The sequence below is a fragment of the Vigna umbellata genome, chromosome 1 (genome assembly GCF_029865625.1).
Source record: "Vigna umbellata cultivar VRB3 chromosome 1, Vumbellata_1.0, whole genome shotgun sequence".
Taxonomy (NCBI): domain Eukaryota; kingdom Viridiplantae; phylum Streptophyta; class Magnoliopsida; order Fabales; family Fabaceae; genus Vigna; species Vigna umbellata.
Window position 1 is genome coordinate 35,430,158 of NC_142165.1, and position 12,713 is coordinate 35,442,870.

A 12,713-nucleotide genomic window follows, 5' to 3' on the forward strand; every position below is an offset into this window, starting at 1 on the left:
AATAGCAATGCGGTGCAGGGGCAAGCCTTTCCCCAATCTGAACCCTAATTTGGGAGAAAGGGGGAATTCAACGTGGCAGGCCCTCATTGGCTACGAAAAACCAGTCAAACAGATTGGTTCTAGTCGACTAAGGAGTTCTGGTGCAATTTTGGGAAATTTAGAAGGGGCTAAAGTGTAGATAAGGGAAATTTCAGGATATTTGTGCAATTTTAGAAAGTCAGAAAAGCTAAAAGATAAAATTCAATTGTTGAATTAATTTAATTTGAGAATATCAACAGAAAATATCTTCCAAATAATGTTATAATTATCTAAATCTTTAAGTTATTTGGAAGATATAAGATAAAAGATTCTGTCAACTGAATATTCAGAGTCCAAGCCCAATCAAGTCCTGTATAAAGAGACCCAGGGGAGGCAGAAGAGGGACTTCACTTCATTCATTCATTCACCACTTCTCTCTATCTTATTTCATCTTGTATTCAACTTCATTCATGGAGAGTTAAGCATCTAGGGCTATTCTGTTGTAATTCCATTATGGATTCTGAGGTTAGATTGAGTTAATGCAATTGTTTATTTTGATTATTGATTTAAGTTGTTCTCTCTCTGTGTCTTTCATCTCTCTATCAAATTAAAAGCAAAGATTTTTGCATCATAATGTGTTTGAATCTACATGCATATTGATTATATGAGTTCTAGGGTTTCTAGGTTTAATTGAGAATCTACTTTGATTTAATTTAGGAACTTTCATATGATTAAATGATTTTTACTATCAATTGAGAAGGTACTTTGATTGGTAGTAATAATTTCAACTATAATCAATTGAGAATTTACTTTGATTGATTAGTTTTTAATTTGCTTAGACGATTTAATAATAGACATGATTAAACACAATAGGATTTGATTGAGAATGTACTTTGGTTGAATTCATTGTGAATAATCTAGAAAGGTTTTGCATTTGATTGAGAATTTACTTTGGTTAAATGCATGATCGCCCTCAAATTAATTAAGAATGTACTTTAATATATTTGAAACTTCAATAATAATCAATTGAACAATTATTTGTGAATAACCAATGATGAATCTATCTTGAAAAAGCAGTGGAATTAGCTTATTTCATTATAATCGTTTTTAAGTTTCTTATTTGTTCTTTAAACCTTCTCCAAACATCATTTTTATTCTTGAACATTTCATTGCATTCATAAGATTCAAATATTAAAAGGCAATTCCGTATTCGTTGGGAGACGACTCAGGGTTACTTTAACCCTATCTACTTTCTTGAATACTACTTGGCAATACTAAAGTTTCCTTGAAAAGTAGTATTAATTTGATAGCTTCAACGATAGCGTATCACCTACCAAGTGACGAACTCACTCTAAACTCTCCAAGCGGTCGATCGCCCATTGACGAATTCACTAAAGCCACGATTAACCTCCTTTCGCGCCATTTCGGAGCCTAGGCATTTTCAAACCCTTCGCGACTCTTTCTAGTCGCTTGGGCTTGGAGGGCTTTTGTACTATACAGGATCCACCGATAAGAGACTGAAGAGAGACGATCGGTCAAAGACGTGAGGACAATAGATCGATCATCTGGACGAAAGTGCTAGTGGACTTGATAGGCACTGAAGAGTATTAATGGGTAATTAATGTGAGTAATTACCGTATCATATGCATATATGTTACATTTATGAATGATTGACAGGATATATTATTGCGATACACTGAATATATGATGTTAAGGTAAAAATATACTGTATTAATGGACATTCAAGAGGCTAGACAATTACAAAGCCTATAAATGCAAGGTGAATGATCAAGTAAAGACATCTTGATCTATTATAATAAAATATAGACATGTTTATGAAACATATCTGACTTGAACGTCGGAGTGTCTTTTACATGTCGATAACCCATCAAAGTGAATTGCATTCTCGGAGAGGATTCAACGACCAAAAGAGAAAAAAAAAGGAAAATCTATCCTTGAACTAATTCAACCAAAACAATATGCATGTGTAAGTTTATATTTGTGTGCTTGTACGTGCCTATTCATGTGTGCATATGTTTGTATGTGAATGGTGTATTTCTACGTGTGTTTGCATTTGTATACGTGTTGTAAGTGTGTGTATATGCATGTCTACGTGTCAGTATGCTAGCATGTGCGTGTTATTTTATCTCAATTCACATCTTATGAAATGTAATTCTAGATCAAATGAAATGATTTGAATAAAATATTAGAAAGCATTGCAAAAGACAAAATTGAAATCAAGGTGTATGATAAAAGCTTCTGTACAACATTGACACCTACATATGAGTGTGAAATATAAAATGTATTTTACTGTACTCTTAATTATTTAAATAGATAATGATTTCTTAGTCACACTGACTCTAACACCACACTTGCTAGACCGAGGAAAGAAGCAACCGCCAATTCCTTCCAATCTGTAAATTCTCTTTCTTCTTCGTTCTTCTTTCTTCTTTTTTAATATTATTCAGTTATACACCTCTCTCTCAGTTTTAACCCTCTATTTTTCCTTAGTATTATTGATTTCATTTTACTTTATGCTTGGTTGGTCTCTAAATTTATAATTGTGTTCTGCTTTGCGATTTTATGGTTTGAATGGAAAAAGGGTTCTTGAATTTGTGATCTGTACCCTTTCAAGCTTGTGTTTTTTCCTTCGATGGATTGGAATTTTTCTTCAAGCATGTTCCTTCATTGTTTTGGTTGGTTTTATTTTTGTCATTTTCTTAAGTTAATTCTCCAAATAGATGAGAAAGAAAAGGGTGAATTGTGGGGATGGGGAAAAAAAATATAGTGTAGTGTTTTGTGTAACTAATTTCAAAATTTGTGAATTTTGGTTATTTGTTCATTACAATTCACAACTGGGTTCTCTGCGATCTGAACAGCTTTTGTTTTGCGAATGGTGTAGCACGTTTTTTGTATTGTTAATTTGGTGGGTGAAACTTCCTGGAAACTGCTTTAATACATACCTAATACTGGGTTCACGGATGAGGAGTGCGTGGATAAACCATTACCCAACTCAATATTCTTTTTAGAAGAAAAATATTATATTATTAACATTTAAAAATGAAATAATTTAGTATTTTAAATATACAAAAGATTAAATTGAATAATAATTATATTCGGTTTTAATTGAATCTTCGGTTCAACTAACAAAATCTGTAAGAGATTTTAAGTTAAGTTGGGTGGAGTTTGAGTCAATTGAAAAAAAAAAAAAAAAAGAACTTAACCCAATATTTATCCAACGAACACCCTTACCTACACTCCTGTAGTTTGGTTATTTATATCTGTCATTTTGAGGTGAGCAATTCTCATATTGCAGGATGTTATTATTTTATTTCATGGAAGATTATATTCTGTTCTTCAATTATGTTTTCTTGTATGTAATTTCTTAGCTTCGGGAAGGCCGAAACTGCAAATTAGAATCATGCCTGGAAGGGACTGTTCGATGCTTTTGTAAATTTGTTGTTATCAAGCTATGTGTTGTTGCATACTCTTTCGTATGTATGACGTTTCTGGGTATTTTGTTCTTAACGTGCTTTCTCTCACTGTTAAAGATATTTGGTAGATGGATGTTTTTCATTTCGAGTTCTGAGTTGTTTCTGCAGTCATTGGCTTGCTCTCTCTATGCTACTTGTTCTCCTACACATGTTGGATGCTTTAGTTTTACAGAAGCTAGGCTTGAGTCATGTTTTCCAGAATGTTGTCTATTTTATGCAGATATTGTGCTTATGGGTTCTTTGTTTAGCATGACCAATACCAAGACCAATCAAAATGAACCTAAGGAAATCTCTCATAATGAGACCTGTAAGAGGCAAAGAATGTCACCTGCCACAGTCGAAGAATCTCCAAGCCTTATTCCTAATCTCCCTGATGAGTTATCCATTCAGATTATCGCCAGACTTCCTAGAGTTTGTTACTACAATATGAGGCTGGTGTCTAGGAAGTGGAAAACAACTATCATGAGTTCTGAGTTGTATAAAGTAAGGAAAGAGATTGGAACAACTGAAGAGTGGCTATATCTGTTGGTTAGGGATATGGAAAACAAACTCCTATGGCATGCTCTAGACCCCCGTTCTGGAATATGGCAGAGACTTCCGGTGATGCCCAGTGTCATCGATGGAGAAAATTCCCGGAAGGGTTCTTCTAGGTTTTGGATGTGGAACATGGTTGAAGGTATCAGAATTGCTGAAATTATTAGAGGTCTTCTTGGACAGAAGGATGCACTGGATGACATGCCATTTTGTGGTTGTTCCTTTGGAGCTGTTGATGGATGTCTCTATGTTCTAGGTGGATTCTCTAAAGCTTCAACTATGAAATGTGTTTGGCGATTTGATCCAATACAAAATGTATGGAAGAAGGTTGATTCTATGTCTACAGGTAGAGCATATTGCAAGACAGGAATCTTAAATAACAAGCTTTATGTTGTTGGAGGGGTTAGTCAAGGTCAAGCAGGGTTGATTCCTCTTCGGTCTGCTGAAGTTTTTGACCCTTTCACGGATACATGGTCTGATGTACCTAGTATGCCATTCTCCAGAGCTGGAGTCCTGCCCACAGTTTTTCTAGCTGACATGTTAAGGCCTATTGCCACCGGGCTAACCTCGTACAAAGGAAGGTTATATGTTCCTCAAAGTTTGTATTCATGGCCCTTTTTTGTTGATGTTGGGGGAGAAATATATGATCCACAAACAAATTCATGGATAGAAATGCCAAATGGAATGGGTGAAGGATGGCCTATTAAGCAGGCAGGAACAAAACTGAGCGTTGTGGTGAATGATGAATTATATGCTTTTGATCCTTCAAATTCTGTGGATAATGGAAGGATCAAGGTGTATGATCAAGGAGAGGATGCATGGAAGGTTGTTATTGGGAAAGTCCCTGTATATGACTTTTCCAATTCAGAGTCTCCGTATCTGTTAGCAGGTTTCCATGGAAAGCTTCATTTCATTGCAAAAGATTCCAAGCATGATATTGCTGTTCTGCAGGCTGTTCCATGCAGTAATTTGGATTCTTCAGCATCAGCCTCAACACCTCCATCTCCCACATTCATGCAGGATGAATTGTTGATAGATTCGGCTGCAGAAACAGATGCAGTTGTTTGGATAGAAGTTGCCGCTAAGAGTTTTGGACAGGCTGAACTCATCAATTGCCAAGTTATTGATATTTAAACTCATACCAAGCAACAAATGTCACAGTCAATATCTCAGTTTACTGTAAGTTATGCATCATAACAATGAGTTATGTAATAGTTAGTATTATTATGTGACATACTTTTGCTTGTTGCTAGGGACTCAAATATAATAAAAGCATATTAGTATTCAACGATTCACTTTGTACTAGAATTAACATTTAAATATTTAGTTAATGTTACTAGCAGAAATTTAACCTTTTCTTGCCCGAGTCATTAATACTTAGGTTCAGAACAGCTTCTTAATGATTCAAACTGGGAACATAACAAACGTTTTGCTGATCTCTCTACTAATTTAGAGCAAGTTGAATTACGCATTTATTTCCAAATTCTGACATAGTGAAACCACACAAAGTGGATAATTAGAAAGGGCTTAATTAGAACCCTAATTAAGGTTTAAGTGTGATAAGAGAAATAGATATTCATTTAATGTTAATCGAGATTTGAAAGGTAGAAGTCAGATTCTAAGCAGGCTTCTTCACCTCCATGACTCCCTTACATCAGTTGCAACGGTGAAGAATCTAACAGGCATGGGAGGTGTTTGAAGACAAATCAAATAATTATAAATTAAGACCAGTTTTAATAGATTAAGGATTACTTTAAAAATGAGTTTGAAAAATTAAAGCTATTTTCTATTTAAAATAATTTCTCAGTACTCAACGATTCATTTCTCATTCAAAATCTAATTAAGTTTTGAAAATGATTTTTAATATATAAATTGAATTTTACTTAGCATAAACTTTTTTCTTCTTCTAGTCTATTGTTTCTGTACTACAAATCAAACTCTAAGACAACTAAAAAGTAGTCAGAAGACAATTTTTAAACATGTTGAAGGGAAAATTAATTAAAAAAACTATTTCTTAAAAATCACTTACAAATCAGAGCTTTTCTCGTCCCAATTTATGAAAATTAAGTTCAAAGTACAAAAAATGCCAGCCACCTAAATGAGTTCCCATTTGCGTTTTTCTAATATTAGTTAACGTCAGGGTGTTGCTTTCTCCACCACCACACCATGTTTCCTCCACCTCCTCAAATTATTTTAATTTCAATTTTATCCTCAAGTTAAAACTATTTTACTTTTATTATTTAGATTTTTTTAATTAATTTAAAAATTATATTTCTGGGCAGCTACACCCCCACCCATCTCTCGGATTCTACTATCTTTCTCCATTTCCGTTTCACTTTCTCTCCTTCTCCATTTCTATTTCTCACTCATTTCCGTTTCTCCCCCATTTTCGTTTCACTTCTTCCTTTTCTGAACCCTACCCTTCCCATGTTATTGTATTCTTTTTTTCTTTAACTATATCTGGGACTGGTAGCGCATGAGGCATCGGAAGCGGCGGTGTAGTAGGCGGAGGCGAAGGAGGAGGAGGAGCAGGTGTCGGTGATGATGTCGCTGATGGACTTGTTAGAGGAGACTGATAGGGAAATATGGCTTCAAGGATCAAGGTATATATTGAGTGATGATGAGGATTTTGATGAGGATGCAGATGTTGATGGTGGTGAAGATGGAGATGGAGGGGGTTCCATGGAGCACACTTGTTGTATTTGCATAAGGCTGCTTCTTTTATACCATGTGGCCACACTTTCTGCAGGATGTGTTCAAGGGAGCTTATGGTTAGTACGGGGAATTGCCCACTCTGCAACAATTTCATTTTGGAGATTCTTGAAATTTTTTGACTTTTCTTTTTAATAATTTCTAACAAGTTCTTGGAAATTCTCTACTAATTTTTCTGATTTACTGTTAATGTTGTTGATTTTGCTGTTATTATTAATACTATTTTTGTTTGTTTCTCCCTTTTTGAGGTGTGAATTGCAGTGCTCCCCTTATTTCTTTCCATGCACAGAGATGAAGTTTTCATATAGTTTGTTGTTGTGCTTCACTCGATCATATTTTTTCTTCTGTATATGATAAAGCATATGTAATCTCTGAGATTTTGTTAATGTAATTTTTCCCATGAGAGTCGTTACTAGTTTTGTTTAGCTTCCTTAAGAAGGAAAGCAATATTTCCGTAACTCAAGTAATTAACTTAGAGAAGAATTTCTATATTATATTCCATTCATGAATGGAGTTGAAGATTCCCAGTGATTTATGATCCTCACTAGCTTATATTGCTTGTATATTTTTTAATCCCATAACGGATGAGAATGGAGATATAATTAAAGCAAAAAAGAAGACAGTAACATGGGAAGGGGTAAGGTTCAGGAAAGGAATAAGTGAAACGGAAATGGGTGAGAAACGAAAATGGAGAAGGAGAGAAAGTGAAACGAAAATGGGGAAAGAGAGTAGAATCCGTGAGAGATGGGTAGAGGTGTAGCTGCCTAGTAAAAATAAATGAGTAGAAATAGAATTTTTAAATTAATTAAAAAAATTTAAATGGTAAAAAAAAAAGTGGTTTTAACCTGAGGATAAAATTGAATTTAAAACAATTTGGGGAGGTAGAGGAAGCATGGTGTGGTGGTGGAGGGAGCAACACCCTTAACATCATTAGATCTAACAACACTATCATTAGGTTGTGGGTATTTCTTTCTATACCCTATGGTTTCTTCCTGCACCTCTGAGAGTGTAAAGACAAAAATGCCATTGGTGTCTACAATGTCCTTTTACGTTGTTCCTGTTAGTCCTTCTTTGTCACCTTGAGTCATGTCTTTTTCTAGTCTTACATTTTCTATCTCACGCTTTCTTCACTTAGAAGAAGATAATATATCTCAAGAAAATCAACACATAATTTTTATCATGGTTCGAATCAAAAGATTCTACGTCCAGTCGTTAATCACTATAAATAGTGATTAACCTTTTTCACTAAAAATATAGTTGTACAGATTACAAGATAATGAAATGAGAAAAGAATAGAAAACACCTTCCTTCGACAAACGAACCAAAAGAGTGCAACAAGTAACTTCCTTCGACAAACAAACTGGAAGAGCTTCCTTCGACGCACGAACCGGAAGCAACAGCTCTGCCAACTTGAAGAGAACTGCTCCAACCTTTGACACACAAAGCGCGAGCTTCTCCTATTCACAAGACCATACAAGAGCACTCTATCACTTTGAGAACTTCCTCAGACAAACTGTATTCTCATAATGGCATAGATCCTTTTCACTCACAGAGAGCTTCACTTAGGCATAAAGCTGTAATACTTTCAATTGACAAGTTTTTATCTAAGAGCTGTGAAGACCTTTATTTATAAGCCTAGTTTCGTGCAGGGACAAAAACTGAAAAGACATCTCCCAACTGCCACTGCTAATCGATTATCATAAGTGATAATTGATTATTTTTGTCCGTTATGGGGTTTTCAAAATGTGATAATCGATTATCCTGAGCAATAATCGATTATTCGAGAGACTTGGACATTATTAAATGAAACAGTGATAATCGATTATTCTTTGTAATAATCGATTATTTGCGCGAGCAACTCTCTTCTAAATTGGCTCTTGATAATCGATTATTTGCGCAATGACTCACTAAATACGAAAACTTCTAACAGTTTTTACATCATTACAATTTATCCTATGGTGGTGTCTCCTAGGAGGACGCTAATAGTGATCATAAGTGATGGAAACCTAATTAGGCAAGCCATCCAAAGGAGTACTAACTCAATCTAAGGCTAGGAAAGGGAAGTTGAAGAAGAACTTTTAAAGGCTCTTTCTTGATTTTCTTTCTCTATGTCTTAGAAGGATTCCTCTTTTAATACTATATGGTTGTTTTGTTTTGTAGAATACAATAAAGGCAAGAACCATGGTCAACCAATCAAATTTTAGAAACGCATTCTTCAAGGAATCAGCACCAAGGTCGCTCCAGCGCCCTCAGACAGGGGGGCTCCAGCGCCAGCGAAGCATCCTGAAGCATGTTTTGGCAGCATTGTCCATGTGACCCAGCATGCTTCCCGTGACCTAGCTGACTTGGCCTTCAAGCTCGTCTTTTATTTTGAATTTGAAGGGAAATTAGCTCAGAATTGAGGCCCTTCTTCATCCATAAATAAGAATGCCTCCCCTTTGTAATTCTCACTTTTGAGCTTTAGTGAAATGCTACAGAATTTGATTCCAGCCCTATTTGCGTTTGAGTCACTCTTTCTCTTCACTTTCTCTACCCTTTCCTTTAGCTACTTTCCATAGTAGAAAGGCCTTCTGAGCTGAGAGGTCTCTACACACACTCCTTCCATTAAAAACACACCAAAACACCACTCATCTTCATTCATTTCGCTGCACCATCAAGGCTTGCTATTTGGAGATTGCTACCAGTGAGTTCCAAGCCTAGGCAGGCTTCCATCAATAAGGATGAATATTATGTTGATCACTATGGTAGGAATGTTCACCATGATCATGGTTTTGCCTATGGGAGTGCTCATCATGGTTTTGACCTCTTTGATTGAGAGTGAGGTTAGTAACCATTTGTCTGAGCTCGTGGAACTCAGCTCGAGTTCGATTAAGCTCAGATTCAGTCCTGTTAAGTTGAGCTTGAGTTCTACTAAGTTCCTCTCTCAATTGTATATTTTCCTGATCATTATGAATGGTACCTTGAACACTAGAGTGACTCATACTTGTGAAGTAGAGAAAAGGTTTTCACAAGGGTTTGAAAGGCTTACACAAGTATAGAGTCAAAAACTTTTCAAAGAATTTTGTTTATATTTTTGGTGAATGATTTCTAGAAAGATTCTAGAGGTAAAAGAAACCGAATAGCTCCCAGGAAGGAGAGGTGAGTCACAATGGACAGGCTTAAGAGCCTTGTCCTTCCTTAGCCAGAGTTTCTCCAGTTGTTTCTTACCCCAGTTTCTAGGTAGAAATCTTTCAAAAGCTTTTTGAATGAAACAATGAGATGCACCTAGAAACCAAAAGAAGGTTTATCTATATGAGCGCGGACCTAGATATCACGGAGACATAAAACAGAAATAACAACAAGCAAAAATATTAAAGAAAGACTGCAAATGGAAGGAAGGACGAGGCACGACCCTAAGTGAAAGTGCAAGTGACACTTGGAGCCACTTGACACACTTTCACACTAAGATGTGGAGACTAGACTATTACAATGTTTAATGATGCTCTTGGAATTGCTTGAAAAGCATTTTCCCAAGTCACTTTAAGTTGGAAATAAAAGAACAAAAATTAATGAAACTACAAAGGTTTTGTCTTATCAAGCCAAAATTACAAGTAAAAATGTTTACAAAAGTAGCAAAGCCAACTGTGGCTGTTGTGTCACTATGTGCTGGTCCAAAATGATGAGCAAAAAGGTGGTGTGGTTGCTGAAACTACTGCTGAATGCGCAAGGCGAAGTGGCTCTTGGAATTGCACACTTGTATCCCTTTTAACACCTCATCCACTTCCTAAGATAGGGTCTAGAACTGATCACAAAAGCAAGAAAAACTCAAAAACAGAGAGGAAACCGTGTGCAGTGAAACTGTTTGATGGAAATACAAAATTGTTTAATGAAATGCCACAAAGAGATGTAGATTTTGGTATTTTCGGATATTGACCTTTCAAAACTGGATTGCAGGGTTTAAATTGCTTTACAGTGTATTAATCATGTCATGGTATTTGGAAATATAAACCCAGCTTTTGCCAATCCAAAAATGAAGATTAAAGTTTTGCAAATTTCAAACAGCAACAAAATGGCCTACTACACCAGAAAAGTGGCTTTAAAAATGGAACTGTTGTGGTCAAAATGAATGGCAATGTATCTAAGGCTCCAATGATATGTCAAACAAGTTTATATCATCATTTTTTATATGTGCAAACACTCAAACAGTAAGGAAAAAGACTACACCAGAAAATCAGTGGTCCACTTCCTATTTCAAGCAATTTTGATGGTTTGGATGGGGATTTTGCACATAAACTGAAAAATGACCAAATGAACATTGCACACAGGTTTCAAATGGTAAAATAAACTTGTTCAAATTCTCAAAATGCACAAAAACAGCCAGAATCAACAAAGCATACTAGCTGTAGCCAATTATGCAGCCTATTTTCCACCAAACTGCACCAAAATTCACAACAAACACTAGAATCAATCTGGACAGCACAAACAATGATTCAAGGAAGTCCTAATGAACTAGATCTTGCTACAGAATATTAGCTAGGAGATGTTAAATGACCTAAGACCAAACAAAGACTTCAAGCACGGTGCAAACTTGACTTAAAACAGTGACATATTCAGAATAGATTTTTTATCAACTCAACTACTCATTTTGCAATTCTGGGATTGATTAGAGTTGCTATCAAGTGAGACATGCTTAAAATCATAAAAGAAACTTGTCTCAAGCTTTAGACACAACAAAACTGGGCAAAAACAATATTGACCAAAGCAGACCAGAAATTGAGTTTGATACAGAATTGTGAAACAGTGACAGCACAAGCTACTGAAAGTAGGCAACTAAGGTATGCATTTTTCATTTTAGTGATTAATAAGAGTTGTTACTACTTGAAACATGTTTAATAACAGTAAACACACTTGTACCAAGGTTCAAAACCACAACCAAAAATAGTGAGCACAACTTGAAACCAGTGAAGAATACTGATGCAGATTTTTGAAACTGGAAACAATGTTTGCACTACTATTAGCTCAAATGATCAAAGTTGGACGTGATGCCATTACTTAATATGATCAACATATAACTAGCAAGTGCACTGGCCACAATCAAAAGCAAAAGTCAAAAGTTGAACAGAATCAAGCACATGCTAACAAAGGTAAAACTACAACACATTTGCACAAGACATTGGACAAAACTGAAATGTAAAGGAAAGTTGGATTTGAACTCAAATAAAGAAATGCACCGATTAAAACGAACAACAATCACTAAGGAAAGCTGAAAACACAATCACGGCACTAGCAAAGACGAAAAAATCCAAGCAGAATTGAAAAAAATTTAATGAAACAGTGAACACATACGGACTGCACATGACAGAGTTGAAGAACTAAGGGAAAATGTGACTTAGGTCTTGTAGACAAGCGTGGACGTGCTGACTCTTGATGCCAAATGATAGAAGTGTCTCGAATCTTCAAAACTGGACCGCTCCTCGAAGCAGAAGGTGGCAGCGGAGTCAAGAGTTGGCTGGTGAAGGCAATGCACGGAAGGTGTTTGTGAAAATGTTTGGTGAGGTTTGGAAGTGTGTATGCAGTTGCTCTAACGCAGGAAGCCTTCCAAGAGGGATGGAAGCTAGAGGATGAGTGTTCTAAAGTGGCACAAAGCAAGTGAACTCGAAGTTAGAGTGGCTGGAAGGAATTCAGTAGCATTTCTCTATTACATTCAAGTTATCCTTATAAGAAGAAGAAGCTCTCTTTTATAGAGTAAGAGAAGCTCAGCTTAGCAAACTACAACGTGCATGAAGCTACCAGCTAAGTGTGTTTCACGTGGGAAGTATTTAAAATGTGCTACAAAGTAAAGAAGATGCACGGTTGGTTGTGTTGCACGTGGAAAATGTTTAAAATGTGCTTGAAAGGGAAGAAGTTGCTCGGCTTGGCTGAAAAATGGATTCTTCTTTGCCTCCTTTGTGCACCCTTGCTCACCAAGCGTCTTTG

At 35.9% G+C, this 12,713-nt stretch overlaps 1 long non-coding RNA gene and 1 pseudogene across 4 annotated transcripts; both read left to right on the forward strand.

The window, feature by feature from the left end:
• The first annotated feature begins 2,277 nt into the window (after positions 1-2,277).
• LOC124822510 (F-box/kelch-repeat protein At1g22040 pseudogene) lies at positions 2,278-5,341 on the forward strand (annotated as a pseudogene). 3 transcript variants are annotated; one of them, XR_015783218.1, is made up of 2 exons: positions 2,278-2,434; positions 3,733-5,341. The product of XR_015783218.1 is annotated as an F-box/kelch-repeat protein At1g22040 pseudogene, transcript variant X1 (transcript). The 3 variants fall into 3 exon arrangements; XR_015783220.1 differs by having other exon boundaries at positions 2,296-2,434; positions 3,761-5,341; XR_015783219.1 differs by having other exon boundaries at positions 2,338-2,434; positions 3,712-5,341.
• A 217-nt stretch (positions 5,342-5,558) lies between these two features.
• LOC148205240 (uncharacterized) lies at positions 5,559-7,281 on the forward strand. Its single transcript, XR_015785076.1, has 2 exons — positions 5,559-6,817; positions 7,007-7,281. It is a non-coding gene; the product is annotated as an uncharacterized LOC148205240 (long non-coding RNA).
• The last annotated feature ends 5,432 nt before the right edge of the window (positions 7,282-12,713 follow it).